This window comes from Desmodus rotundus, chromosome 13 (assembly GCF_022682495.2).
Source record: "Desmodus rotundus isolate HL8 chromosome 13, HLdesRot8A.1, whole genome shotgun sequence".
NCBI classification, from domain to species: Eukaryota; Metazoa; Chordata; class Mammalia; order Chiroptera; family Phyllostomidae; genus Desmodus; species Desmodus rotundus.
Window position 1 is genome coordinate 91,825,755 of NC_071399.1, and position 13,255 is coordinate 91,839,009.

The window sequence follows — 13,255 nt, forward strand, 5'->3', positions numbered from 1 at the left end:
AAGAGGTGATCAGTCTGCCTGGGGGCTTGGAGGCAGGCAGCTGTCAGGGAGCATAATTCAGCAGTGATTGGGTAGCAGAGCTATGGATAATTCATATTTTCTACATATTCTGATTGTTTTCCCTCTAAGAAACATGAATTATGTTTGTAATCAAAACTATGATATATGTATATGCATATATATGTATACAAGTATCTACAGTTTTAAATAAATAACCGTTTCCTGACAACATTATCCCTCATAAAACTATGGCTGGATGAGACCTGTCTGTCTGGTTACGTGTGTTTTTTAGAAGAGGGAGGGGAGCCGGGAAGAAACCTGCTGTAGCTGAGCTCCCACAGGGAAGTCCAGGGCACAGTGACGGGAAGAGAGAGGACCGGAGTCCCTGCTGTGCAGGTGCAAGCGGGAGACAGTGCTTGCTCCGGGGTGGGAAGGTGGCTCTCCGCCCCTATACCAACCCGTGTTAAGACATCTGCATTATGGAGCTCCAAATATTTGCATGGTATTGCATTTTTTCCTAATTGTCCCTTCTGCAAACTCGACATTCACCATCGTTGCAAACAGTCATCCTGGGACTGGCCCCCCAGACTCCTTGTCCTTCTGGCTGCTGGTCTCTAGACGCGCTGCTGAGTACCCTCTGCTTCTTACAGTGACGCCCCCCGCGGGCCAGGCAGCGCGGAGCACGCAGAGGCTTTCTGTGCTCTCCCTCGAGGCTACCTCCCGAGAGAAGCCAGACAAATGCCAGGCCGCCTGTTTGTGGCGTGATTCGCCTGTCACCATTTTCCTCCAATCAGGGGGCGGTTGCTTTGGCAACAACACTGTTGTCTCCCTTTAAAGAACCTCCTGCCGGTTAGCCGTATTTCATTTTCACAAAAGGAACGAGCCGTTCAGTGACTATTTAAAGCAGCTCAATCCTCTTTCGCTCTCGTTGTTATTTACGAAGCACGTGAGCCGAGATCCTATAGTCTGTAAAATGTATCGCCACGCAGACGTCGTCACCGGTTAACGGCCGCGTGTTAATGTCAGGGTTTGTTAGCGCGGTGAGGATGCACTTGATTTTCACGTGACACTCAATTGATGAAACCCGTGCAGCGGTCCCTGTTACAACAAGCACGTTAATTGTTGCGGTTGCAGGATTGTCCCTTTGCAAAGGGAAGCGTTAGGACGTTTTCTCGTTTGGAGTCCCACGGGGAGTCACTGCAGTTGAAGGCGGTGGGGGCAGTTCTGTCGCACGGCCCCGCGGTGCCGAGAAGCCCTGCGCCAGGTGCGTGCAGTCGCGCTAACCCTGCAAGTGTAGGAAGAGGCTTTGACGAGTGACAGGCCCGTCACTTTGGGGGTAGAGCGCTACCTGCAAACGCAGGCTTCTTGCTGTTATTAGGTGACAACACGAAAAGGCGCCCCACCGAAAGCACAGATTTATTCAGTTCCCCGTGTCCCCTCCTCGTGTTTTCAGAGGAGGTGTTTGTCTTTCAGTAGCTCAGAGACGTCGTCCTGCCCCCCCCCCCCCGCCCCGCCCCGCCCCCAGCGCCCCAGGGCTCTGCTCAGCACTTCCACCCAGCGGTTTGGCCCGTTTCCATTTACTGGGAGGAATTAGGTCTGGTCGTTAAATCCAATCTCCGCGGAGTCTTCTTAGGCAGTTTATTTAGGATCTGTGCAGAACGGAATCCCCGAGGGGCGGAGAATTAACATGTTGTGAAGTGCAATTGCAGTGAAATAAATTTAGCGGTTAATTTCGGAAGAGGAGCTTAGAGACTTCCCCTCACTTGCCTCGGCTTCAGTGTCGTCCTATGTTTTCCATTTGTCGCTCCCGCCCTTTAGACTTAGGTGTGTTCCTGTATTTTCTGCTGGTTTTCTACATCAGTAGGCTGCTTTTGGAAGTCACTTTTTGTAAATCTGTATATCTTCCGATGACTCATGCACACACATTAAAATACTTAAAAAATGAGACAATGAAAGGTCACAAAAATGCACATATAAATATATATGTACATATATAATACATGTATTTGTATTTTTAACACTCATATTTTGATAGATATCTTGATGTACATATCTGGATACATAGCTTCTACAAGTGTCTCAAATTCCTGAGTATTTTGATCTGATCACTTACAGCTGGCTATTTAAATGTCCTGTTATTTTACAGGGAGTAGGAAAATCAGAATCCAAACATCTAGTGACGGTGGCCGCTGAAGTGGCCACTGAGGTTACCCTACTCAGTCCAGCACTCCAGTGTCCAGCCACACAGTTCCATCACAGAATGGAGTTCGCACATTGCCTCCCAGTGCCGTTGGGGGCTATTATTTGTGATAAATTCTCACAGGACTTTCCAAGACGGGTTGTGGGAAAGGACTTCCTGCAGGTCCTTCAGGGTAATGCTTCCCCCAGGAAACATCGGTTTGTCAGTTGGTTTTGGTTTTGTATCTGGGAATATTTACAAATTCCTTTTGCTGAGAGGTTATTATTTTGTTACAATTTTATAACCACGTTGCTGTGTGCTCCCATCATTCCTAGGTCAAAACCTCATCCTCAGAGTGATAATATTTGGAGGTGTCCGGGGTGATTAGGCCACACAGGTGGAATCCTCGGGAATGAAATTAGTGTCTTTTTTTTAAAAAAAAGATTTTATTTATCGATTTTAGAGAGAGGGCAAGGGAGGGAAAAAGAGAGGGAGGGGAACACCAATGTGAGAGAGAAACATCGATCAGCTGCCTCTTGTACACACACAACCGGGGGCCAAACCTGCAACCCAGGCCTGTGCCCTGACTGGACCTGACTGGTGACCTCTCCCTTTCTGGGATGACGCCCAACCCAGGGAGCCACCTGAGTCCAGGAGGGTTAGTGCTGTTGCAAAAGAGAACACAGAGAGCTCCCCTGTGCTCTTCCTTCCCAGGTGACTGCAGAGCGAGGAGACTCACAGGGGTAAGGAAGGCCAGCAATCTCAGGCCCTGAGGCTGAGCTGGGGGCTGGGTGCAAGGTCAGCGGGTGAACCAGTGAACCGGGGGTCTGTCTAGGGAGCATGGGGCTGGGGGGGGGGCACTGAGGAGGTCCTGGAGGCCCTAAGTTCTAAACAACAGAGATGTTCTTCCTCCAGGCAGTGGGAACCCTTTGAGAATGTTTCAGCAGAAATGATACAATCACAGAAGGAAAACAGAGTCTCGGGAATTTAGGGTGACGTTTGAAAGGAAAGGGTGTAGCGAGGGATGGTGGAGGAGGGAGAACAGTGCAAACGTGATTCCAGGAACCCGACCTGGGGGGCGGTGACTTGGTTTTGCAGGAAGATAGGGGAGTTCAATCTCGGAGGTGTCAGGTGTGCGTGGTGAGTTTGAGATGTTGGGCACTCGGCTGGGAGTACAGGATTGGAGTTTAACAGAGAGGCTGGGGCTCAGCGTGTGGCTGGGGATGACAAATGACGGCAGTTGAAGCTGTGGGAGGAGATGGGAGGTGTGGCCAGAAACTGAGGAAGAGAAGGAAAGCGGGAGAAAGTACCTCATTGTGGTTTTAATTTGCATCTCTCTGATGGCTAGTGATGCTGAGCATGGAATTCTACGCAGCAGAGAGAAAGAAGGAGCTTATATCCTTTGCAAGAGCATGGATGGAACTGGAGAGCATTATGCTAAGTGAAATAAGCCAGGCAGTAAGGGACAAATACTGTATGATCTCACCTTTCACTGGAACATAATCAACAAAAGAAAAAAGCAAACAAAATATAACCAGAGACATTGAAGTTAAGAACAATCTAACAATAGCCAGAGGGGAGTGGGGAGGGGACAGTGGGGAGAGGGGTTTACAGGAACTACTGTAAAGGACACTTGGACAAAATCAAGGGGGAGGGTGGAGGCGGGGAAGGGAGGTGGGCTCGACTGGGGTTGGGTGGAGGGATGGGGAGAAAATGCAGACAGCTGTAATTGAATAACAATAAAAATTAAAGAAAAAGAAAGTGGGAGAAAGAAGTGACACAGCAGCGTGGAAGGAGGAAGGTGTCTGAACAGGAGAGGCTGCTAGCACCCGATGTAGCAGCAGAGTGCCCCAGGAATGCGGTGGTTTTGCTGTCCAGAGTCCGCCTCTCAGTTCAGAACACCTGAAAATTCTGTAAAAAATAGGCAAAAACATTTCTGTGAGCACTGTCGGGTTTCAGAAAACAAGGGGAATTTATGTCCTGGTGCCTTTGCTTCCCCAGCCCTCACCCTCAAGATGTCTGCAAGCCTGGCCCCGGGCTGCGGGTGAGGAGAAGTGGGTGCTTGGGAAATCACAAAGGCAAACCTCGGAGAAGGCGACGTCAGGGAAGAAGTTCAGGTCTTCTTGAATTCCTATCAGCAGGCTGCAGGGAAATGAATTTGGAGGAAGCTCTACAGAGGAGGAGAGAGCATAATAACAGATCCAATTGAAAGTGTGGGTGCAGGCCCACATCCCAGAGATTCTGGCCCCATGGGCTGGACCAGCTGGCCAGAAGGGATCCTCAGCATGGACTCGCCATTGAAGGAAAGCTGGCTTTCACAGGGCTCTAGAGTAACAGACCTGACCGGTTGGAAAATAGCGCCAGGCGTCCTGTGCCCACCGGAGGCAGGCGTGCGCGAGTGGATTGATCAAGTGTGATGCCCACCACTGTGGCATCTGCGGGGCCTCAGGAGGAAGTGTCCTCAGCGCAGCTGGGCAATGCCCTGATGGGGTGGGCGTCTTGGAGCTGCAGAACAGTGGGGTTCTGCTCTGCAGGCTGACATGGCAGTGCTACAGGGAGCGGTCCCACAGATTCAGTGGGGGTGTGGGACATCCAGATGCCCAGGCTAAGCGAGGGCACAGAGCGGTGTGGGCACCGCTGTGGTACGGGTCAGGACGATGGACTGGATGTGGGTGCCCTCGCTACCGGTGCAGCTGAGGACCTGCGTAGACAACTTGCTTTCTGCTCTGTGACCCTGGATGTCGCTAGTTTGGTGATGTCGGCCCCCCAGGGAGAGGTGCGCCTTCCAGAAGGTCCAACATGATTGATTGCAGCTGAACTGGAAGCTAAGGTTGACCGTCTGGGAGAACAGAGGAAAAGGAGGGCGTGGCGGGAACTGGAATGATGCATTCTGGCCATTGAGAAGAAATAGGGTTCCATTTACTTAAGAGAGACAGAGGTAAGTGTAGATAATTTCCGGAACATTCCACTTTTAGGCACCTGGGCAGTAAAAGTTAATGGAAAACTACAGCAGCCCCTCTAGGCCAGCCCACAGACGGAGGGCCCCCGGGTGGGAACACAGGCTTGTGTCTTCCATTTGGCTGAGGACCCCCCATGGGCTACGGGCTGAAGACGAAGGGCCAGCGAGCTGCACAGAGCAGGGGCAGGTCAGTGCCATCCTGGCGTCTCCCGACTGGCCTTTCCTCCTGTGCCAGGTAGTGGATGGGTCTGTGTGCTTTGACTAATTTTCTTTCACTTTCCCGTCTTCTTTCCTATGCCATTTTCGTTGGTTAGCCTTATACTTCAGGTCACAGGCCGCAGAACATTGAGCAGGCACTCAACAGAAATGGAGGAAAAAATGTTACTCAGAGAGGTGGTCGGCCCAGATCTAAGGGCGGGGACTGGCGAGGCTGAGTGAGGGCCGCCTTCCCTCACTGGGCCAGGACCTGGAAGTGTCCGGACTGTCCCTGTCTGGGGAGCACTGTCTCCCTAGGCAGGAGGGTTTTCCAGTGAAGACCGGCCTATGCTGGACACCTCTGTTGTTTGTCTTCTCAGCCTCTAAACACCCTTGCATTTCCGGGAAACCCTCCCACCTGTGAGTCCTGGTGGAAGAACAGCCTCCCCTCCCGTTGTAGATGCTGAAAGGGCCAGATGTGCCTCCCGGCCCCGGTGCTGGGGCATGGATGCCTCCAGAGCCCTGGCCTCAGCCCACCATGGGTCCCTGGGAGAAGGACACAGAGCGGCAGAGCTTGGAAATGATGGCAGTGGGCAGTGCCAGCATTCTGGAGGAGCTGTGTCAGGCGGCAGCAGCTAGGAGGTGGTGGTGACCGAGGTGGCATCCTGACCAAATGTTCCCGGTTCCCTGATGCTCACTCTCCTCCAGTCCCAGCCAGTGTCCTCAGCTGGGCCGTCTAGCCCTCCTGCTGAGCAAGTTCCCAACACAACACCCCCTCAGGGAAGGCCTTTCTGCTGTCTTAAGTTAGTGATGCTCTGTCCCCTTGGCTTGTGGCCAATAGCCTGATTCGTGGGCAATGCTGGATCTCCAGCCAGGGACAGCGAGCCCGACAACATGGAGGGCCATGTGAAGACCTCTGCCGATTTTCTGTGTGTGTGGTTGTTGTTTTCGTCACTCGCCTACTTCTTCACAGGAAGTAAACAGTAGGGAAAAAGTAGAATAACTTGCACTAATAGACGACCAGACACTTAGGGAGATAAATGCTTGTCTACAAAGAAGGACATAATGAAGTTTCCCCAGTGCTCGTGCCGGCGACGTTCTGTTCTGGACCTCCGGGTGGGTATTCACACCCCACCTCTCTGTCCACGGCACTGGCGGAGGGCGGCCTGCAGGTGCAGGTGGAGGCGAGGTCAGCGCCGCAGGTCCTGCGGGGACAGGGCAGGGAGGAGAGGATTTCATTTTCGTCTGGCCTGCAGGAGCCCTTCCCGAAGGTTAGACCTTCCACACTGTGAAGGCCGACCTCCCAGCACACGAGGTATCTCTCGTGTCTTACTGCGCTAACGAATTTCTGTAACCTCCTCAATAGTGCACCTTAGAAGGCCTCGTTTGATTGTGCAAGTTTTCAGAGGCTCCAGATCCCTCAAGATAACCAGTGTATAAAATCTGCCCTTCGGCAAGGCTGCGACAGCGGAGCAGGAAAGCCCAGCTCCCTGTCTGCTCGGGCTGGCTGGCTCCACAGAGGGAAGACGCCGCTCCTTGCCAAGGTGACAAGTGCGGGGAGGTGCTAAGTACCTGGGATCTGCTTCCTCAAGGAACACTCAGAATATTTTGGTTTCTATTTTGATTTTGGTGAGAACGTCCTCACAGAACCTGGCAGGTTGAATGCAATGCACAGCTCAGCTCTTTGCACGGGAGTAGTGGAGGGCGAGGCCCGGGTGCTGTCCTCAGCTCGCTCCCGTGGCAGGCGCCTGGGTGGGCCGGCTTACCCTGGAGAAGATGGAGCGCAGATGAAGCAGCAGCAGGGTGCCTTTAATCCTCTTGCTCTTTGGTGCGTCTAGAATGGGGAGCGGTGCCAGGAGGGATCTATTTTGTTGGACAATCCAAGCCACGTGACATCTCAAAGAGGACACAATAAGGAATAGGTGACATCATGTTTCTAAATATAGAGCATTGCACAACAGCTACCTGGAGCACCAGCAGAAAGGTTGCGAAGGCAGAATAATGACTCTTACTTTCTGGAAGGTGTCCACGTTCACCAGTCCGTCAGGAGGACAGGTGGGCTGGCTCGCCCCCTGGGACGAGGGCCGGCACAGGGCTTTGATTGAAAGCACGCACGGCGGGGAGAAAATAAACACTCAGCGGGTGCAGTGGAAGTGCCAGGCCGTATGTTCGGCCAGAACTGAGAAGCTCCTTCTCCAGAAAAAACCTACCTGAAGCAGGCACTATGTTTATTTATTTATTTTTAAAAATCTGTGTACTAAGCAAATACGCCCCAGAATGTAGAAGTACATTTCGTGTGTCGCTGCGTCTTAGGGCCAGTGTCTGGGATTTGTGACCCAGCTACAGAGTCACCCGAGGTGTGGCATGGTGTGGCAGGGGAATGAACACACAATGTCAGTGTATCTCCAGGAGGACAGGCGGCTGGGGAGTGGCCTGATCACTCAGCGTTGTGACCATTGTAGCCTTTCAAAGCTGGAAGGGACCAGAGAGTTAACCAGACTTAAACCCGCCCGGTGTGTGGCTAAGTTCAGGTCCTGAGCGGTAATGTGACTTGTTTAGGGCCCCACAGCTGGTGGTGGCCGACCTGAAACCAGAGCCAAAGTGTCTGAGCCTCACTCCTTTGCCCTTTTTATTAGAGAACATGGTTTATCGCTGTGTTAGATTCACGTGGCTGCTGCAATGAAGTAGCACAAACTCCGTGGCTTAAAACAGCGCCCGTCTATTCCCGTGCTGTTTTGAAGGTCAGAAATCCAACCCCCTTTCCACGGGGCTGGTGTCGAGCTGCCAGCAGGGTGGGCCCTTCCAGAGACTGCGAGGGGAGGCCCTGCTTCTGTGCCTTTGGCAGCTTCCCGAGGCTTCCTGCACCCCTTGGCTCGGGGCCGCTTCCTCGCATCCCTCCGCTGCTTGCTTTCATCACCCCATCTTCTGTTGCTGACTCCGCTGTCCCTCTGATAAGGGCACTTGCGGATGCATCAGCCCCAGGCAGGTGGTCGGGGCAATCCCATTTCCAGATGCTTAATCACATCTGCAAAGTCTATTTTACCGTGTGAGGGTGCCAGGGCTTAGGGTGTGGACCTTTGGGGGGCATTAAGCTGCCTGCCACTCCATTCTACCTTCCCTTACCCACCCCCCTACCCTCCAGTTCTCTGAGACCAGGTAACAGAAGGCAGGAGAGATTTCTGGAGTCAAAACCATGCAGTCAAACTCAGGACACTGGGGTGGCTCTCTTCACCTGACACAGCACCTTTGCCTCAGTTTCCCCAACTCCCCCAACGAGCGGAAGGGCCAGTAGCACTTCCGTTTCACAGATCAGTAAAAGAGGGGAAAGTTAAGAACTTTATTCAATTATAAATGGGTTCTTAAGACATACCTGCTGTGCCCAGCGATGTTTACCTGCTTTGGTCCTTACAATAGTATTTAAAGTCCTTAGTTTTTCTGGTGCTTTTGTTACTATTCAGAGCAGGTGGCTTCCTTTGTTCCTTCAATCAATTTTTCCTTTTATCTCTATGACAAGAGATAAGAGAACATTTGCCCGATATCTGTTTGTTTGCGTGACCTCACGTCCTTGGACTGTGCCAGTGGGAAGAGCACGTGGTAAAGAAACTCACTCATAACCTTAAACACATCACCTAAGTGCTGAATTAAAAGAGGGAAGTGCGAGTCCCCGAAGGCCATGCAGTGAGGAGCCCCGGGGGGAGGAGGCGGCCTCATCAGCGAGGGACCCGCCGGGCCTCCGGAGGTCGGACGCTCCGTGCTGCCTGTTGGCAGACAGATTAGCGTCTCACTCTCTGAATTTCTTTCTGGGAGAACAATTGGAGAGAGAGAGAATAAACATATTTACAGGTGACATGAACTTTACCAATATCCCAACATTCTGAACACCTGGCATTTTTTTTAATTAAAAACAAATATGTTCGGCACTCAATAAATGCTTACAAAGCACTGGCTTCGTGAACCTCCTCACTGGTCGGTTCCCTGCCTAAAAGATAAATGAAGAAGGTCTTCATTCTGACCCGTTTGCTCCCTCTGCACTCAAGGACGCCTCACAGAGTCATTTAACTTTTAAAACGGGGCTGAACAAAGGCAGGTCTGCGGCGAGAAAGCTGCCAGATTTGGTTTGCCGAGGAGGCAAGATTGGGGGAAAATATTTCGCTGGACTCGGTAGGGACTTCACGAATGTTCAAAAACAGTCACAGAAAACTTCCTTTTATCATGCCAATGTCACTCGAACCACCTGCGTACATCCAGGCTTCTTACGTGGGAGGAGCTGCGGCCACTGTTTGAGGGCACCACGGGGCCCGAGGACAGCCATCGAGTCGGGTCCAGCAGCTGTGTGAGCCCCAGCCGTGCCCTGTGCCTTTTCAGAGCCGTTACTGCGCTCGGCTCTCTCCTCATTTTGGTGACGCAGTAGGTGATTCTCCCATTGCACCGATTAGGGCCCTGGAGGAGGTTAAGGGAGCCGGTAAAGAGAGAGACCCAAGTATTCTAAAGCCCTCGTTCTTCGAATCCAGATCCAGTGCTGTTCGGACTCCACCGTGGCTTATTTTTATGCCAGAAATTTCTGTACAGCAAAAACACTCACAGGGTGTTTGGAAAGCAGTGAGCTCAAACGTTTGACACACCTCCCAGAGAAGGATTGAGGGGGACAAGCTGACAGAAGGCGAGGGTGTAATTTCCTGTATGCAAAGGGACACCAGAGCAGGAGCTGTACCCTCGGGCGACTCGAACGCCTGGCCCACCACTTCTGCGCTGGGATGTGGAACCGGACCCACACCCTCCTCTGCTCTGCCCCTTCGTTCCCAAGCCGCGGCAGCGCCACCGCCTGCACACGGGCAGGTGGTGGTTGTGAGGTCACAGGATGGCCCACGTGTGCTCAGTTTATACACCCGGGACGTTTGTCGGTAGTTATGTGGGAGCCAAAGCCGTTCTCAATTTTTGACTCTTTAAATCAGAGCTAGTCTGCCTTTAACCCTCATTTGTAAAGTTAGGAGATTCTAAAGTTATAGATGATGGTTTTCAGAATAATTACATTTGCCTCATTATTTAATGCTTTAGTATATAAAACTTTCTACTTCAACCCTGGACAAGTAGCTCAGTTGGTTAGAGCATCGTCCTGATATGGCAAGGTTGTGGGTTCGATCCCCAGTCAGGACACTTACAAGAATCAGCCAATAAATGCATCAATTGGTGGAACAACCAATTGATGTTTCTCTCTCTCTCTCTCTCTCCCCCCTCTCTAAAATCAATAAATAACAATTTTTAAAAAACATTACAAATTTTCACTTTAATTCCTCATCTCTATAGAACTGGAATGTTGTTACTCTTTTTCTGCAGTATTTGCAGAGCACCCTGTTTTGGGCATTGCTTTGTGGGACGCTGCCCCCTCTAGACCACTGGTGGAGTGGGAAGTGACGTGCTGTGAACCCCACATTATTCTATTCTGCTGTTAACGGGCCTCCCCGTGGTGTACTGGGCCCCAGTCCCCAACCATAGCCAGAGGCCAGCAGCCTCTGCAGCTCAGGGAGAGCTCCAGACAGAGCTGTCAGCCTCCTGTGCCGTGTGCCCCTGCTGTCCAAGGCAGCGATATAAGGGGCTCCTGCTTTTTGTTTGTTAGTTTGTTGTTTGTTTTTTAATCTTCACCTGAGGGCACGCTTTTTGATTTTAGAGAGGAAGGGGGAGAGAGACGAGAGAAACATCAATATGAGAGAGAAACATGGGTCAGTTGCCTCTCCCACGAGCCCCGACTGGGGGCCAAACCCGCATGTGCCCTGACTGGGAATTGAACCTGCGACCTTTTGGTTTATGAGGACGACACTCCAACCAACTGAGCCACATCGGCCAGGGTCCTGGTTTTGTCTTGCAACCCACTGACTGAGACTGGCCCCATGCAATCAGAACTGCATTACTGTATCCTCACCTACATCTATACCAACCAATCAAAACTGCTCCATACAACCAGTTAGAGCACACAATACCGACCAATCAGGACTGTGAGAATTTGAATGCCCCATCTGCACAAAACTGGGTGGGAACTTTATGAAAGGTTGCCCCCCTTCGTCTTGGTGGGGTACACTTTAAGCTCCCGCTAGAGGCTGCATTTCCCCAATTTGCAAATGATTCACCTGGAGGAAGTTTCTCCTTTTCCACACCTCAATCTGGGAATTTTTATTGACAATACTAATTATGATGAGTCCATAATTAAAACAAAGACTGGCCATCGTCTACTCCATGGGCACAGTGACTGATCATTGCTGCATTACTAACAAACACGGTGCGGTTCCACAGAGGCAGCATGGCTGACGCACCAGGCCAGCAGCGGCTGGTTGGGGTCCGGCCTGGCATTGCCACCACCGGCTCGGTGCTTTCCGTCTGGAATAGCTGCACTCTCCTTCCGTGGGAGGTGCTAAGATTCTAAGCACGTCATGACTCTGGCTGAGCATGCCTCAGTCCACGCAGAAACATACGCTCGGAATGTGTCCTTTCAGGTGTCACACCCGTGTGGACGAGGTAACTGGTCTGTCTGGTCTGGGCGTCCTTTCACCTCTGTCTCCTGCTTCCCTCTCAGGCTCTCCCCTTTCAAATAGTCTGTCTGCTTTCCATCACTGAAGTAGGAGATGTCTCACCCGAGACATCTGACTCCGACAGTCAATTCCCACGGTGCCTGGGAGTGGGAATGGTGAGCGCCCACCGGGCTTTTGGTATTGGAAGCACAGCAGGGTCGGTGACTTACTGGAGTCTTCCAAAAGGCCACCAGATGGGGATGTGACTCCACAAACTTAGATCTTCTCGCTCAGTCCACCAATGGCTGTTGAGTGCCTACTGAGTGTTTGGCATGGTGGCAGCTCTGGGATGGCAGTGATGTGTGAACTAGACCTTGAGCACTCAAGGGAGTTGCCAGCCCCACGGCAAAGGGAGAGGTTTGTGGATTTAGCAGCCCCCTCAGTGCCCGGCTGAGAGACGTGCAGGGGCCATTGTGGTGCATGGTAGGGACCCAGAGTGCAAACCAAGAAGGCCTTTGTGACGCTCTCGGAAGGCCCCCTGAGAAGACAGTGTCTACGCTGAGCCCTGCAGGGTGGCTAAGCATTCCCTGCAAGCATAGGTCTCATCTGGACAGAAGAATGGAGTTCCCACCATCCCAGCAGCGAAGGTGACTTTGGAAGGAATCTCTAAAGCAACAGAAACATGTCAGCTTACCGTCGAAGCATAGGAGTAGAGCAAGGGGAGAGACAGGGCCCTACCCTGGAAGGTCTTTCTGGTCCGTTTCCCCCGGCACACCCCCTGCCAGGTCTCTGTGGCACACTGTGTCCTCTGGAGGTGGTCCCAGAGCCACCAAGCCCAGGTTTGGAGGCTTACCTACGGGCTACACTGCAGGTGACATACATATTCCCTGGCGTCTATTATGGGTTAAGTAAATATTAGCTATTGATGTCATTGTCAGTATTGGCTGTCAATGGCCATCATCCCATCCTGGGGTGTAGTTTCTCAATCAATAGCTGCTCCTTCTATTGTCTCCTAAGATTTTTGAGGACAGGGACCACATTTTATTTTATTTCACCGTTCACGCTCCAGCTCCTGTCACTGCTCCTGGGACAAAGGAAGTCCTCAATCAATAGGTGACCAATGAATGGGGATATTCATTGCATTTGTTGGGATGGGCCCGGGCCACATTGAAAGCTATTAACCCGCAGGGGAGAGGGTTGACGACGGTTGCTGCAGCTCCTCTGAGGTCTCCCCCATCAGGAACCGGGGGCTCCCTACCGGCAGGAGACACATTGAACTCAGGGTTTTGAAATCCTTATTTTCCAGGTTTTTTTGACCATCCTTACTTGAATCAATGACCACTGCTTTCTGAATCTAATGAGCCCATTTAACCTTACAAACTTTAACTCAGCAAGAATATTCATCTGTGTATTTTAATGCTT